Raw genomic sequence first — 15396 nt, 5'->3', positions numbered from 1 at the left:
CCTGTGATACCCACCTCCCTCAGTGCCCTGGAGGTAAAAGCAGGACCCTGGGGAACCTGAGACCTCACTGCCTCAGTCAGCCTGCCCATCCTTGGCACCTGCCCCCCCAAATCTTCACCAACCCTGCAGTGGGGTGAGGGCTGTGGCAGGAGGGCTGGGTAAGTATGCCCTCCACACCCAGCACCCACCCACTCCACAGCCTGAGAGGCTGAGCAAATGATGTCTCTGTGCCTTGCTTTTCTTGTCTGGTGAAATCTGGAGGTGAGGGCTGGCCAAACAGCTCGGCAGATTAAAGCACCTGCAGGCAGGCACAGAGGCCAGGAGTTCGATCCCCAGGCCTGCTGTGCAGGCCCCACCCCTGAGGCGTGCTGAGATAGAAACTAAGACTGGGTGTGGTGTCGTGCGCCTGTAATCCCAGCTCTTGGGAGGCTGTAAACTGGAGAATCACTACGAGTCCGATCTAGTAGTGAGACCCTGAACACCCTGTAGACCCTTCCCTAAAATACAGAAAAAAAAGAAAAGAAATCTGGAGGTGAAAAGTCATACTCATCCTATCGGGATCAACTCAGGGCACAAAGGGCAAGTGCCTGGCTCTGGGGACAATGGCCACACACACACACCTGCATCTCTCAACATGTGTGGCAGGTGCTGTGCAGGGCTAAAGAGATGGCTCGAGGCCAGAACCAGGTTTGGGTTGTGTATGAGGAGCCAGACTGGGGGGCCTGGCCCCGTGTGCCCTGCCTGTAGTTAGTGACAAGGCCCTGCACACTGGAAATGTGAGGCCATGAACTCTAGATGGCCTTGCCTGGCAGGAAGGTGCTGAGCACAGGAGGGCTCACACACGGCATTCGGCGTCCTCCCCACACCATGTTGTGCCACCCTGAGCACCCAGGACAGACAGGGCCCCGTGCAGAGCTTCAGGCCTTCCCAGCTGACTCTCCTCAGGCGCTGCCCACCCCCTTTCTGCAACCAAGCCTAAGATGATATCACTCACCAAGGTCACATTGCCAGTCAAACCCCTGAAAAGGGAACAGCTCCTAGGTCTGTTCCAGCCTCCAACATCCTCCTTCTTGACTCCTTGAGGTGCTACCTGCATCTCTAATGAGCAATCTACTCAGTCAGGCCAGTGGGCACAGGGGTCCAGGCTCAGAGGAGTGGGCCAGGAACAGGGACACCATGGGACTGGGAGGCGGCCACAGGAAGGGTGATGCTATGCACAGGCTGTGTTTGGTGGGCCAGAGCAGCTCCTGTGTCCCCAGAAGGGCAGGGCCATCTGTGATGTCCAACCTGCATGCTCCTGGGTGCCACCAGGGCCCCGAGTATTCAATAGGTACTGCTGGATAAGCATAGCAAGCTCAGCACTGAGCATCAGCCTAGCATGCAAGGGCCTGGGCTCCATCCAGCTCCAGAAGAAGGAAAAAAAAAAAAAAAAAATCAAAGCTTTTTTCTGTCATAGAAAGTAAACGTTCAAAAGATTTAATCATTTAATGGGATCACGTGGTCCATATCCTTTAGCCATCTGTTCTGAGAAAAGGCTAACTCAAGTGTAACAGCCCAAGGCCTCCTGGGGCCTGGCGGGCAAAGGCCAGGTGCCCAGGAAAGAGTTGGGGAGCATAGAGGGGGCAGCTTAAAGCTGCCCAGGCTGGAGTCCACCTGGGGCCAGATCCTGAACACATACATACGCAAGAACTCTAGGGCACAGGCATGCACATACACACACCTCCCCCCCCCTTATGGTGTTCTCAATATCATGGGGGCTAGATCACAGGGTATAGGGAGGAGGAGGTGTGTGCTTTGAATATGCCAGCCTGTGGCCAGCCCCCGAGTGCCTGTGAGGTTGCCAGGAAGCTGGGCATAGTCTTGGCTGAAACAAAGCTGAAAACAATGGGGGACATTCTGGTACGGATGACAGTGAGGCCCATAGGGTGTGACTTTAGCGGCCACCTTAGGGACAGGGGACAAGCTGTATCTACCTAGGCAAAGTGTTCCATCTGCTGGCCTGACTGCTCCAGAGCACAGTCTGTCCACATGAAGACCCTGCTACTGCCTGCTCAGCCCCGGGCCACAATCCTCCCTGTGCCTGTGCTGCTTCATCTGCTATCACTTGGTAAGGGCACACAGGGGTGTGCGTGTGTGTGTGTGTGTGTGTGTGTGTGTGTGTGTGGCCTGACTGCCCAGTGATCTCAGGCACCAGGCAACTTCCAGGCAGGAGCCCCCTGGGCTGCACTAGCCAGAGGCAGTGGGTGAGCAGAGTTCACAGCCTGTCCTCTGGGAAGTGCCAGGTAGGAGCACAGTATGGGTCACATCCAGCGCCCCACAGTCACCCCTTATAAATTCAAGGCCTAGACAGGGATCCCGATTATTCAATCCCCTCCTGAGGAGCCAGGTCCTGACTGAAGGCCCTAGAGATTCATACAGGCAGTGGAGAAGACGCAGCAAACAGGATGCAGGAGGCCCGGGCTGTGCAACCACAGCTGGGAGCCTGGGCTTCTGACCGTAGAGCTGTGTGTGGCAGAGTTCTGGGGGAGCAGCGCTGAGAGCTGGAGATCCCCACAGTCTCACATGGTCCAGGCAGCAAGGGGCCACTCTCCAAGGCAGGGAACACAGATGATGGGGCAAGAGCCTCCACTGTCACACATAGGCCAGGTGCCTACCAGGCAGAAGTCACCATCCTACCCTGCAAATGCTGAAGTAACACAAGGACACTGAATCAGAGATAAGTTGGCTAGGAGAGATGGGGACAGAAACGGTCAGGCTGCCTGAGGGCAAATGCAGGCCACCTCCACCATGAGGTCACAGTCACTGTCACCCAGGTGACAGTGACATGCTCTGGGAGCCTAGGCTGTAGGCTCTCATCCCTGGTTGTTGGGCTGTGAGAGCTCCAAGCGAGGTCCTCCCTCCCAAAGGGCGAGGGTGAGTCAGCAGCACTTCAGGCATCAACTATGTCACTTTCCTGACACCCCGGAAGTGGGCAGGCGCGAGGGCACTTCCTGGACAGCCCCCTGCAGTGCAGTGTCTGCCCCACTTCCCCTTTCATGTTGAGAACCCAGAGCACCTTGGGGGCTCAAAAATCAAGGGGAAAGGACTCCCTCACCCCATGACACCACCATTCAGGGTATGGTGTCATGTCCACTGCTGTAACCAGGCTCTGTGGAACCAGCCAGGCCACCCCCCTCATCTGGCACTGCCCCTGCTTGTCAACAGCCTTTCTCTCTGGTGCAGCGGGTTCCTCTTTCTCTCAGTCAGGAAAGGCCCCTTCCTTCCTCACCACACCCTTACCTCACCCTGGCTCAGGGCAGCTCCATTACACAGTGCCAGGACCGAGTGGCCGGGATGACATGACGGTGTCGCAGCATACCCGTCGCAGCTGTTCCGGGGCCCGGGCTCCTCCCCTCACTAGCCGCCCCAAGTGAGCTGTGCATCCTCCCCCAGCCCGGTCACAGCCATCCTCCACTGTCAGCTGCACCTGGCACAGAACTCACACATCAAAGTCCACTAGGCATCTGGGACCCAGGACTCCAGCTGCCACCGACTGAGCCAAGGAGTGGCTGGGATGCGTGGCCCTGGACACAGTGCCCCCACAAAGGCCCAAGTTCTGCCAGGTTTCTCTCTCTAAGATGACCCCAGATCTTTAGGGGTTTGGCATCCACTGCCCAGACTGCTCCCTGGATGTCTCCTGAGAGTGCCACAGGCCAGTGCCCAGACCCACACATAGTCAGGCTCGGGCTGCAACAGATAACACAGGTCCTGACACAAGACACCCAGTAGATTAGGAGGAACCATGCTTCACCAGGGGGAAACTGAGGCTGGAAATGGGGAGGGACTCTGAAGAGAAAGTTTGCTTCATACCTGGGGACAGGGTATCTGACTCTCTGCATGGGCCACCCCAGCATTTCCACCTGCCCAGGCTGAGCTGGGACATAGGGCATGGTCACCCAGCCTGTCACACAGCATCAGAGGAGTAGCCACACCGTCTCAGGTGCCCAGACCTCCTCTCCACCATGTTGCTCATACAGACCCCAATAGCTGTTGGCCAGCTAGAGACATTCTAAATTCTCCACCTGGAACCCAAGCTCACCACACCCTCTGTCCTGTCCTCGGTGTCTGGCACCAGGTTCCTCCTCTGCCTGGTGTGAGGTCCCAGGCTCCTCATCCTCCCTGGCATTACCTTCATAGTCCAGCTTTGTGCCAAGTTCTGTGGCCTGGTCCTCGAGCTGCATCCCCCTTCCTTCGCACACACCATTCAGCAAGCACTTGGCAACCTGAGCAAGGTTCTGAATTCTCCATCTGGAAACGTCCCTGTGACCCGGAGGAATCTGGCATGTGGTAAGACCTGTGGACTTCGTGTCGCCTCTGCATAGGGGCTGGGACTTGTCAACCCTTTGGAAACCTGGCTTCAGGAGACTAGGAGAGGCATGAAGACTGCACATGAACCTGACTCTGGAGTACCTGGTGGCACCTAGGTATCTGTGTACTCTCCACTGCAGCCTCACTTCCCATTTCCCATGGAGTAGCCACCTGAACACCCCTCATGGGTCACCAGGCTAAACCACTGCAAGCACCACAGGGCAGGTACCACCAGGACCCAACCAATGCAATGGAGAAATCAAGGCCAAGGTGTCTAGGCACAAGGTGATGGAGGAGAGGGGACACAGATAGTCCCAGGGCAGTGAGGACCTGGCCACAGCTGCCCAGGGTGGGAGAGACACCTTTCCCTGAAGCAGGATATGGGTGGTGCCACTAGCTCCCCAGCAGGGACCAATGACAAGAGAAGGCCCCAGATGCCACACAGTCAGGTCCCAATTGTCCACACCCACACACAGCATATCCCAGGTGAGGACGCCCTTTTCTATGTACCTAGGTTTCTTCAACTACTACATGGGAACAATAACAGCACCTGCATGGTGGCAGTGTGACAGGGTGAGCGACATTATTGCCCTCAGGAATGGGGACAAATCAGAAACAAGTTCTGTTAAGGTAAACTCCAAGGACAAGGCCTGCTGGGCATTTCCTGAAGGTAGAGAGTAGCCAGAAGACTTGGATCAGATGCTCTTAAGCCCAGCCTGCAGCTTGGAGTATCCCCCAGCCCTGCCTCTCCGTGACTCCGACCCTGACTGAGGAGGAGGGTGAGGGTGGGAACAAGGGATATGGGGACACCTCCTGTGGTCCGGGTGCCTTGAGGAGCCTTGTCTGCGCCTGGCCTGCATAGCGGCACCTGATAGGCACAGGCTGGGAGACAAAGGCTGTGCCATGAGGCACGTGCATCAGAAAGACCACCACTGCAGCCCTGATGCCCCATAAGGCTCTAACAGGCACCCAGCCCCCCCTGAATCCCCAGGTTGCTGACAGCTCCCCAGCAACTCTGGGCCAGTGCCTTCATCCCATGCTGCCAAGTGAGCCAGGGAGCCTGCTGTGTGCCTCACTTTTCTCTTCTGTCAAACATGGATACAACAAAAGCACCACTTCCTATGGTGCATGGTATACACTGCAAAACCAATTTAGGGTGCCAGGGCTGTGGAGGTGCCCAGGGAGATGACCATTCAAGAGCCCACACTTTCCCCTCCCCCACAGGGCTCCCTGGAAGACCCAGAGCTGCTCTGACCCACAGCACGGTTCCCAGAAAGGAGGTGCAGCGCAGGTGCCCAGGCCCTGGCTGGGGCTTCCCTCTGGCCACTTCCCTCAGAGACTGGGGTTCCCACAAAATGCAGCTAACCAGAAACCCCCACCTCAAAGGCAAGAGTGGTAAGGTATGTCCAGAAGCCCAGCACTCAAGAAGGCTAAGACAGGAGGGCCAAGAGTTTGAACCTAGTCTGGGAAATTCAGAGAGACTTTGTCTCAAAATAAGAAAATAAAAATGAGGATGAGGAGGAGAGAGAAGAACATTTCCTGGGAGGCTGACTGGGACTTGTCCCTCTAGCCCAACCCTATACTTCCTGCAGGAAGCCAGCAAGGGCTCTGGGGCAGGGCCACCTGTCCTTGAACATTACTGTCACGGCCACTCTGCCTCCATGCTTCCCACGCGAAAGCTGGTGGGGAGGGGTGGTGATATAGCTAGCTGTGTGCCAGGTATGGCCAAGCACCGTGACCCCACTGTGAGGGTTTCCTCCTGTCCTACACCAATCTCCAGAAGTGGCTGCTCATGTCTCCTAACGTTCCAGGTAAGGAGGTCACAGCCATGGCTCTGACTCCACAGCTGCCCTGTGCTGCACTGTGGGACCAACCCAACCCACCCAGGGGTATTGGGTGATAAACCAGAACCCCTCACCAAGATGCTGAAGTCATGGCCTTTGAACCTTAGTTCAGCCCTCAGTCTGACCCAGGAGGAGCAGGAGGAGCAGGGGTGGTGCAGTTGTTTTGTCATTTTGCAAATCACTGGCAAGGATCGGAATCCAAGTGTCAGCCAAGACCATACCTGCACTCTGTTAGCCTCAAATCTGGCAGTTCATACTTGGCACTTGTGTAAGGAAGAACCAGGACAGGTGAGCAGGAGGCCTGTGTGCTCACCAATGCCCACCAGGCTCAGGCGGACCTTCTCACATTCAGCCTGGCTGCGCAGAGGTGACTGAAGTCCAAGGAGGTGGTACTGCAGCTTATCTCACTGGTGGAATCTCAGCTGTCCAGAGGCCCCTCCCTGCCCCAGCCAGTCCCAGGCCCAGCCCATCCACTCAGGCACACCCCCACCCCCAGCCCAGCTGCCACGGAAAAGCCTTCTCCTCCTCCTTCTCCTCCTCCTCCTCCTGGGCCAGGGCACCTGGATTTAGGCCACCTCTATAAATAGGTAAGAAAGCATCCTTTAATTTAATTGACTCACCTATTTATTGGTCACTGTGACCCTTGTGACTGAATTCTACATTAACCCCTCCCACTCCCCCCTCACTCTCAAGTCCCAAGGTCCCAAGTGCACTTCTTCCACCTCCACGCATCCCCTAATCCACCACTTTGAAGTGGGAGAATAGTGACCCCAGGACGTCACCCCAGGGAGAAGGCTCTACTCTAGCCTCTGTGAAGTGGCAGGACCTGAGGAGTCAATGACACCACAGCTGGGGTGAGCATAGCCCTCCCTCCACAGGCTCTCACCTCATGGAGAGTTCCCTAGGGAACTGAAGACAGCAGCCATACACAACTCCCCGCTTTGCTTTCCCGCCATAGGACAGCTCTTAAAGCAAGACCATTTAGTCACACAAAACATAAATCACATGGCCCTTGCATCCTACAAGGTGAGGATGCAGGCCACTAGCAAGCTTCAGGGCCATCTGCACACAGCCATGGTGGCCACAGCCAGACCCCATCTGGCCCCACCCTTTCAGGAGTCCTCTCCTCCTCCTCCCTGTGCCACTGTATGGCTGTCAGCCTGTCCCTGGAGATCTCTGCAACCTCAGGGGCTGGGGTGCAGCTCAGGACAGGCAAGGCAGTGTGGGCAGGGGACCTTGGTGTCCTGATCCCCAGTGTCCTCACTTTCCTCAGGGCTGGATGTGTCAGGGCCACCCAGGTTGCACATCACTGAGACCCCAGGCCAGCAAGGGCCTGGCCACCAAAGGGACAGGAAAAAGAGGTCATGCTCTTGATGCTGAGTTCCAGGTGCCCAGAGATCATCTTGATTTCCCTTCCTGCTTCCCAAAGCTGCCAGCAGTGAAGAGGAATTTTACTTGGTGACCAGAAGGGCCTGAGGGAAGGGAAAAGTCCCACCTCTGCCTGTGGACACATCTAAGCTGCGCCCTTAGGTGCAAGAGGTGACAGGCTGGTGCTGTCTTTCTCAGTGCACAATGTCACTGTATAAATGTGACAAGTCATCCTGCATCCTTTGGGCACAATGATCAGAAGAGGACACAATAATTAGTAATATTCCACCTGTCATCCCAGCGCTTGGGAAGCTGAGGCAGGAAGGTTGCTGCAAGATTCAGGTCAACCTGGGCTACCACATAAGACCATGTCTCAGAAAGAAAAGAAAACCAACTTTCCAAAAACCAAGCCACATCTTCCTTGAGTACCAGTGACTGGCAGCTCCATGGCAGTCCCCTCTGCTCCTCATTTGGTGGGGGTAACTGAGTTAAGCAGGGGCCAGACTTGGAGGGGGGCACAGCCAGGAGGTGGTGGCAGGTAGCCTGCAGCCTGTGTAACCTTGAAGGTATCTAGACTCCTCTGGGTGGCCTTTCCTGAAGGGATGGGCAGGAGGTGAGTGTAGCCCAGTGCTGCACAGGAGCCAGAGCCAGCAGGTGCTAAACAAATGAGAAACAGCAGAGTCCCTCACTCTGACAGTTCCTAGGCACGGGAGGGGTACATTCTAGCCCAGGAGGCAGCACAGGAGGGTATGGGGGTGGGTTGCAGCTTATGTGGGAAGGTGCACCGTCCCAACCAGGAGAACTGAGACCCCAGCCTGCCTTCTGACCCTCCTCCTAGAGACCTTGTCATCTCCCAAGGTGCCCTCACCACCTGGGGACACTCACTAAAGGCAGTTCTAGAGTGAGAGTGAGCAGGTCGACCCAGCAGCCCTGTCCCCATGATGCCACATGTCCCATCTCCCTTGCCTCCCTCACACCTGTGGCCCAATCAGAACCAGACCCGAGGTCCACTGAGCAGCCCTCTGTTGCCTAGAGACAGACAGGTATCAGCTGTTGACAAGTAGTGGTCTGCCACCGGCAGTAGCCACCACACAAGATACAGCACACTGAACACGCTGAAGTCCTCCTGGGCCTGGTACCTGTGTTTGACCTGGCAGCCTGGCCCAGTGTACACAGAGAACCCAGTGAAAGCTGGATACTTGGGAAACGAGAGGGCCACATGCTCTTGGAGCCATACACTGTCACCTTCTGCCTCACAGGCCTGTGAGGTCACCGCACTCCTCCACTTGGACATGATGCAGCCACAGATGTGCCACACCCCCAATTTGTGTCCCTTACTGAGGATGTCACATGGACACAAGTGCCACCTTCCTGCTCCTGGACATACACTCACATGGGTGGTGACCACTTTTTTTTTTTTTTATGAATTTAGTACAGGGTCTACAGGGTCTCCCTACATAGATCGGACTTGTAGTGATCCTCCTGTTTCCAGTCTCCCAAGTGCTGGGATTACAGGTGTGCACCACCACACCCAGTCTCAATCACCTTGCTGTCTCAGCACGCCCCAGGGGTGGGGCTGGCATGGCATTCTGGGGATTGAACCCCCAGCCCCTGTGTTTGCCGAAGCAAGTGCTTAAATCCACCGAGCTATCTAGCTGGCCACAAGTGCCACCTTCCTGCCCCTGGACATACACTCTATGTGGGTGGTGACCACTTTCCGTTATCTGGCCCCAGCCTTACACACAGAGTCCCATCCCCCAGTTAGAAGGGGTACAGGGGCAGGAGCACCATCAGAACCTCTTCTGGTTGCTGGGGCCAAGGTCCAGGTGGCTTGTGGGTGTCACCAAGCTGACCACAGGGTGGGGCTGACTACAGGATGCAGAGACAGAGATCAGCCCTGTAGTGGGTACCTGTTGTCTAGACTCGTCGTCCCTGGGGATGGGAGCAAGGGATGCCTTCTGAGAAGCCCTGCTCTCAGAAGGCATCCGCATCCCAGGTCCTCATGAAACCCTCAGCTCCCCATTATCCCTGAGTGCTGACAAGAGTCCTGAGGACAAGAAGCGTAAGGACCACATATGTGCAAGTGAGGGGTTGTGAGTGCCACCTCTGAAGCTGTGCTAACTCCCTGAGAGGGAATCACCCAGATGTGACAGTGCCCTTGCCCCAGAGTGACCAATAGGCCGCACTTGCTCAGGGGGGCTGTGCACTGACACACACAAAGGCTTTTGTGTTTTCCTCCCTAACCCTCAAAGCTGGAGGGGAGCCCACATGACAATGCAACACACCACAGTGGCGCAGGACTGAGGACCCAGAAACCACTCCAGGCTGCATAGCAAGGCCCAGCAACACCCACAAACCGGGAGCCCAGGTCACAGCCCTTTATACTTCTGACTTGTCTCAGACCAGGAGCTGCTTTCTCAGAGCAGGGAGTGAGGCAATCACATGCTCTGTCCTCAAAGGCCTGCTGTGGGATCCTTGGGTGGTGGTGACACCCCCTTCACACCCACAGACATTATGGAACAGGCATGAAAATTGGGGTGGTTCCTGGGTATTTGTGACGTGGGAGTGTGCATCGGATGCCCAAAGGACAGGTAGCCCCTCGGCAGCCATGCTCACCATGTGCAAGGCCTGGGTTTGAGCCCTCGCAATGAATGGAGTACAGGTGTATCCCTGCTAGGTTAGAGTTGCGGTATCCTGGCACACTGGCACGGAAAGGACCCCGCTCACAGACGCACACGGTATCACCACGCTCTGCTACATGCAGCACGTTGGCCACACTCGCAGTGCTAAGTTGTACCCTTGAAGTTCAGGGCAGAAAGCTGGGGTCGGGTACAGCTCAGTGGGGAGTGCTGCCTGTTGTGAACGGCCTGGGTTCTAACTCCAGCACTGCCAAATGTTAAAACACAGCAAAAAGATCAGGGTGATCTGTCATGTGCTATATTACAATTATACTATAATTAAAAATAGAAAGGGATTAAACCAGAGAGACGTTACAGCCAGTGGATTCTGTCACCAGGGACTAATTAGATAAATAGTTTGCCCAACACATTAGAACTTGGGCCACAGACCGCGCTCCTCCCCCGCAGCTGTGCTGGTGAACGTGGTCTTACCTGCACCAGCAGCACCCCCATTCACCTGCATAGCTGCCTGTAGTCACTGTGTCACTGTGGGGGGTACGGTCAGCTAAGGGGACACCACGCAGTCACAAATCTAAAAAGCCATTGGCCTTTTCAAAAAAATTATCCAAGTCAAGGAACCAACAAACCTTTCTTTTAACCCAGAAGTATGTCATAGAGGCTGAAATCACACTCCCACTGACATCCATGCTGGGGCTCTGTTTCAAAATGAAAATTTTGGCTAGGTGCCCTGCAGCCCCAGACTACACGGGAGGCTGAGGCAGGACTGCTTGAGCTCAGGAGTTAAGGATTGGCTAGGTCATGTGGCAAGACTCCATCTTGAAATACTAAATTTAAAAAAGGAAGGCTTCTCATAACGTGCACTAAATAACACTACCGCTATCTCTGGTGGTGGGAACACAGATGAGCTCCGTTCTCCTTAGACTCTCCAGTGCCTCCTAAATTCTCCTCTTCTGTGGTGCTGCGCTGGACTCTGGAGCCCTGCACACTCCAAGCCCTGCACACCACTCCTGCCCATGCTCACCGCTGAGCTGCACCTAGCCCCTTTCTGCATCTTCTGTATGAACGATGTGCTGCTTTTATAACACAGCAAGCCCTCTTAATCACTGTGTCACCCTGCAGCTGTGCTGGCTGGAGGTGGCAGGTTTGTCACACACACAGAAGTGGGGTATGGGGATCTGGCAACCTCAGCTGTTCCAAAGAAAGGCTGAAGCAAGAGCACCCCAAGTCCAAGCCCAACTTGAGCAACTCAGTGAGAGCAGGGAGCATCTTGAAGCCACCAGGCATCTGGGAGAGCAAAACTAGCCCTTATGTGACCCTTATGTGTCCACACATGAAAGAGGCTACCTCGCTCTCAGACAGCAATGGTGTCCAGTCCCCATTCCCACCCAAGTTCTGTGCCCATGGGGGCCCTCTGTGGGCCTACTTCATAGGCAGGAAAAGTGAGACTGGATAGACTCAGAGACTGAGCTCAAGGTCACCCAGCAGCAGGAGCTGGGGTTGAGGCTATGATGCTACCCTGGGGCTGGAACTCAAACATGGGACCTCCTAGCTCCTGGCTCCTCAAGCCATTAGCCAGCACACATTAAGAGGATCACCTTCAGGAGGAGGGCCACACCTCAGGAGTGACTGGGTCTCATGTGACAGTGTGTGGTCATCCTGGCATCTGCCATGTCTAGGGTGAAGGACTTTGTCAAAGCTGGGCTTGGTGGTACAGGCCTGTTATGCCAGTACCCAGGCTCTAAGGGGTACAGAGGAGGTATGGGAAGTCTCAGCCCCGCAGAAGGCTCCACCTGGAAGTAGATGCACATTCTAGCCACATGGTAGAAGGCACCTCCTGAGGCTTTGGGAGTTCACACTGTATGTTCCAGATCAGAACTCCAGGTTTAACTCCCAAGGGCTATATGGCATTGGAAGAGCCAATCACCTATCTAGGCTTCAGTTTCTCACCTTTGCTGTGCAGGCGGCATCAGTGCCCAGCTCTCAGAGTCTGCAGAGGCTATAGCAGTGCCCAGCCATAGTACCAACAGTGTAAGAGCCACCCCTCCAGCTAAGTGGGTTCTAGAGAAGCCAGCACCCAGACCTCTAGTGACATAGCCCTGACAGGATCTCACTATGTAGTCCAGGATGGCCTCCAACTCACAATGATCCTCCTGCCTCAACTTCCCAGTGCTTGGAAGAGAGACAAGTGACACTACACCCAGGGGCTGTTGTTTTCTAAACACAGGACAACATTGCCCAGAAATGTGGAACACCTAGACTAGGCCTGGAGCTGGGCAGCTGCGCACGCCACATCTTGGTGTTTCCTGAAGCAGGTGGGGATGAAAGGGTGACCTGCCAGGGTTGAAATCAACTACATCAGCTGAAGAGGCCATTAAAGACACCCGTGACCTTGAACTGAAAGCAAACCAAGCAATGCTGTAGGTAATCAGCAAGTTGTGAAGGCTGGAGATTAGATAGCGGACTCCAGGATGCCTGGCTGGGGCCCATAAAACAATGGCTCTACTCTTGCGAAACTCAGCAGGACTGGGTAAAGGGGTGCCCACGCCTGCTCTTGGCCCAGTGATTCAGCAGAAAGCCTTGGGCCTGAGAGTTTCCACAGAACACAGAGGAGAGGGGTGAGTGGGGCTAGGGCCAAGACCAGGAAGTGCACTGAGGCTATAGCCATTCACTGTCCTACGCTGCAAGCACCCCCAATGCTTTCAAGATTTAAAAAATTTCGGAACTGAGTGTGATAGTACACATCATTTGTGATCCCAGCACTCAGGAGGCTGAGGCAGGAGGATCATTCTGAGTTCAAGGCCAGCCAAGCCGAATAAGTAAACAGGCCCACCTTCCCAGAGGGCCATCCCTAAATGCTGAGGGTACGGAGATGTTGCGACTACTCACAGGCAGGAGGCTCCTCAGTGGGGGCTGCGGTTCCGGATCTGGACCTGCACAGAGGAGGGGACACTGTCAGGGGGGTCTGTGGCTGGTGGGGGTGGTATGCACCCACACTCATGCATACCCTCCCTCACATATTGATCTCCAAGTCAGGGTTAGGCAGCCAGGGGCCACCACTCCCCAGGACTGGAGAAGACCTGGCAGGCTCGGGGAATGTGGTGTAGCTCTGCTTTGGGTTTTCATACTCTGTGTTCTGGTTTTCCAAAACCCCTTGGGTGGGGAGGAGTTAGATAAGGCAGGATCCTCTCCTGATTTCCAGAACTTGAAGATGGGCACATGTGGAACTGGCCTTGCAGCCCTGGAGTCTCCATCGCCATGAATAATGGGTCTGGGAGGATGTGGGCCCTGGGTACTGTCCTCCTCCTCAGCCTGCCCTGCTCTGCTTCCCACCTGGGCTGCAGGTGGACACTGCATCAACAGTCCATAGGCACCCGCTACAGCCAGATCCCACAGCTGGCACCAGGAATGAAGGCACTGCTGAGTTCATCCATCCCAGGGGTTGTGCAGCCAGTGACACTAGGTAGGTTGGGAGACAAAGAATTCAGTCCCAAAGGGCACCAAGGAGGGTGGCTCTTGCAGGACAGAGAATGGCACCATGGCCCTCAGAAAGCACTACCCTCCTCCCCCAGTCAGGACCACACTAACCACAGCTGGACAACAGGAACAATGGCCAAGATGCCCTCCAGGCTTTGGAGAGTGCCTCCCATATATGCAACAGAGAACAGTGGAAGAGAAGAGAATGCACAGGGCACAGAGGGACATGGAGTCTGGCAAAGGCGGACCAGCTCATGGCCAAGACTCCACACCTGGATGCAGCTGCACCTGAAGTACTCAGCCTTGGCCTTCTCCTCAGGGTCCTGAGGAGAGGCACTAAGCTTCCTGTTTGCTTAGATTTGAGCTGATTTCTGCCCACAGCAAACCTGCAGGAGCAGCCCCCATGCCAAATAGGACTGGCTTCATCACCTCACTCTCTTCTGGGTCTCCAGACTCAGTGCAGCAGAGGATGTGCACAGCGAGTGCTGGGCTGCAAGGTCACCTGCTGTGTGGTGCCCAGGCAGCCCCATGCCTATGGCCCTCATCTGTCCCAACTGGGTGTGCTTCTCACAGTGCAGTTGGCTCAGAAATGGGATGGGGGGAGCCCGTGAAGGGACGGACCAGCAGCAGCCTGGGGTGGGGCTATAACCAGCTACTGCTGAAACATGGGCACCCCCCCTTACACCTGGTGCCTGCTGGGAACAGGCAGGCATGCACTGGCCATAGCCCCTTGCCATCACCAAAGCCCCCAAATACCATGGGGTATGAAGAGAGTCAGGCACCAGGTCATGGCAGGCGACCTGACCCAGCAGGGAGGAGGGCTCTAACCAAATCTGGGGCAGCCCGCCAAAGCCTCTGCAGCATGCATCCTATATCCTACTTGGCTGCCGTAAAGTCTCCTGTGGCTTTTGGACTGAGGACCGGGAGCAGCAAGAGGCTTCCCCTAGGCAGCCTTTCCAACATGGCACCAGCCCAGGGCCTGGCCCTGCCAGCTCCCAGCCTGGGACTTTGGGGGAGTTACCTGGTCTCAGCCAGGATCGGGGCTTCCACATATAAGATAGGAAGATAATGGCCAGGTACAATGACATATGCCTGCAACCCCAGCACCCAGGAGGCTGAGGCAGGAGGATCGCCTTGAATTCGAGGCCAGCCTCAGCTACACAGCAAGGACTTAGCACAAAATAAAATAAAAGGTAGACTGCTTGTCTAGCATGTATGAGGCCTTGGGCCCCATTGACGCATGAAAAGAGAGACTGTGAGTCTGATTCCAGTCCAGGGCCAGCACTTGTTGTCATCATGACTTCAGTTCATCATCCTGTCATAGCCGCATGATGTGACTAAGCCACTGGGACTTCCTGGACCCAGTTCCCAGGCTTGAAGTCAGGTAACAAAACAAAACATGAGAGAGAGCCCCAGACCGCCCACCCACCCCTGCCTCCACATGGCTGCAAACAAGGTAGGACCTGGAGGTTCTGTCCTGAATGAGTCCTGACAAATCTTTCGGCAGGACGCACATGTCACAGTCATCAAGCAGTAAGATGCAGGGGATAGCACCCAGGTGGCAGATTAGGCCTGGCAACCTCTGTTCCTCTCTGCAGACATATAAGTTTCATGCTCAGAGACACCGAGTTCCCCCAGCTGGTACATGCTGCCCAGGAAGGCAGCAGTGGCCCAGCCCAGACACAAGAGCCCAGTGGAGCGAGGGACTTTGCGGTGACAGGAGA

At 55.5% G+C, this 15396-nt stretch overlaps 1 protein-coding gene across 5 annotated transcripts in view; it reads right to left on the bottom strand.

Annotated features, from left to right (window-relative positions):
• The window catches only part of Slc6a6 (solute carrier family 6 member 6), a 52023-nt gene that overhangs the window by 29317 nt on the left and 7310 nt on the right, over nucleotides 1-15396 (bottom strand). For 3 of the 5 annotated variants that reach the window (XM_023706360.1, XM_023706363.1, XM_023706361.1), the window contains exon 2: nucleotides 13085-13128. The exons of 1 other annotated variant lie outside the window; for it this stretch is intronic. The gene's annotated coding sequence lies outside the window, so the exon portion shown is untranslated. Of the gene's footprint in view, nucleotides 1-3279; nucleotides 3343-13084; nucleotides 13129-15396 lie in introns of those variants that run through there. One more of the 5 variants, XM_023706362.1, reaches the window with a different exon arrangement.

Source organism: Octodon degus, unplaced genomic scaffold (assembly GCF_000260255.1).
Source record: "Octodon degus isolate 3935 unplaced genomic scaffold, OctDeg1.0 scaffold00254, whole genome shotgun sequence".
Lineage (NCBI taxonomy): Eukaryota > Metazoa > Chordata > Mammalia > Rodentia > Octodontidae > Octodon > Octodon degus.
Note: the sequence above shows the minus strand (reverse complement) of the source record. Positions and strands in the feature narration are given on the sequence as shown.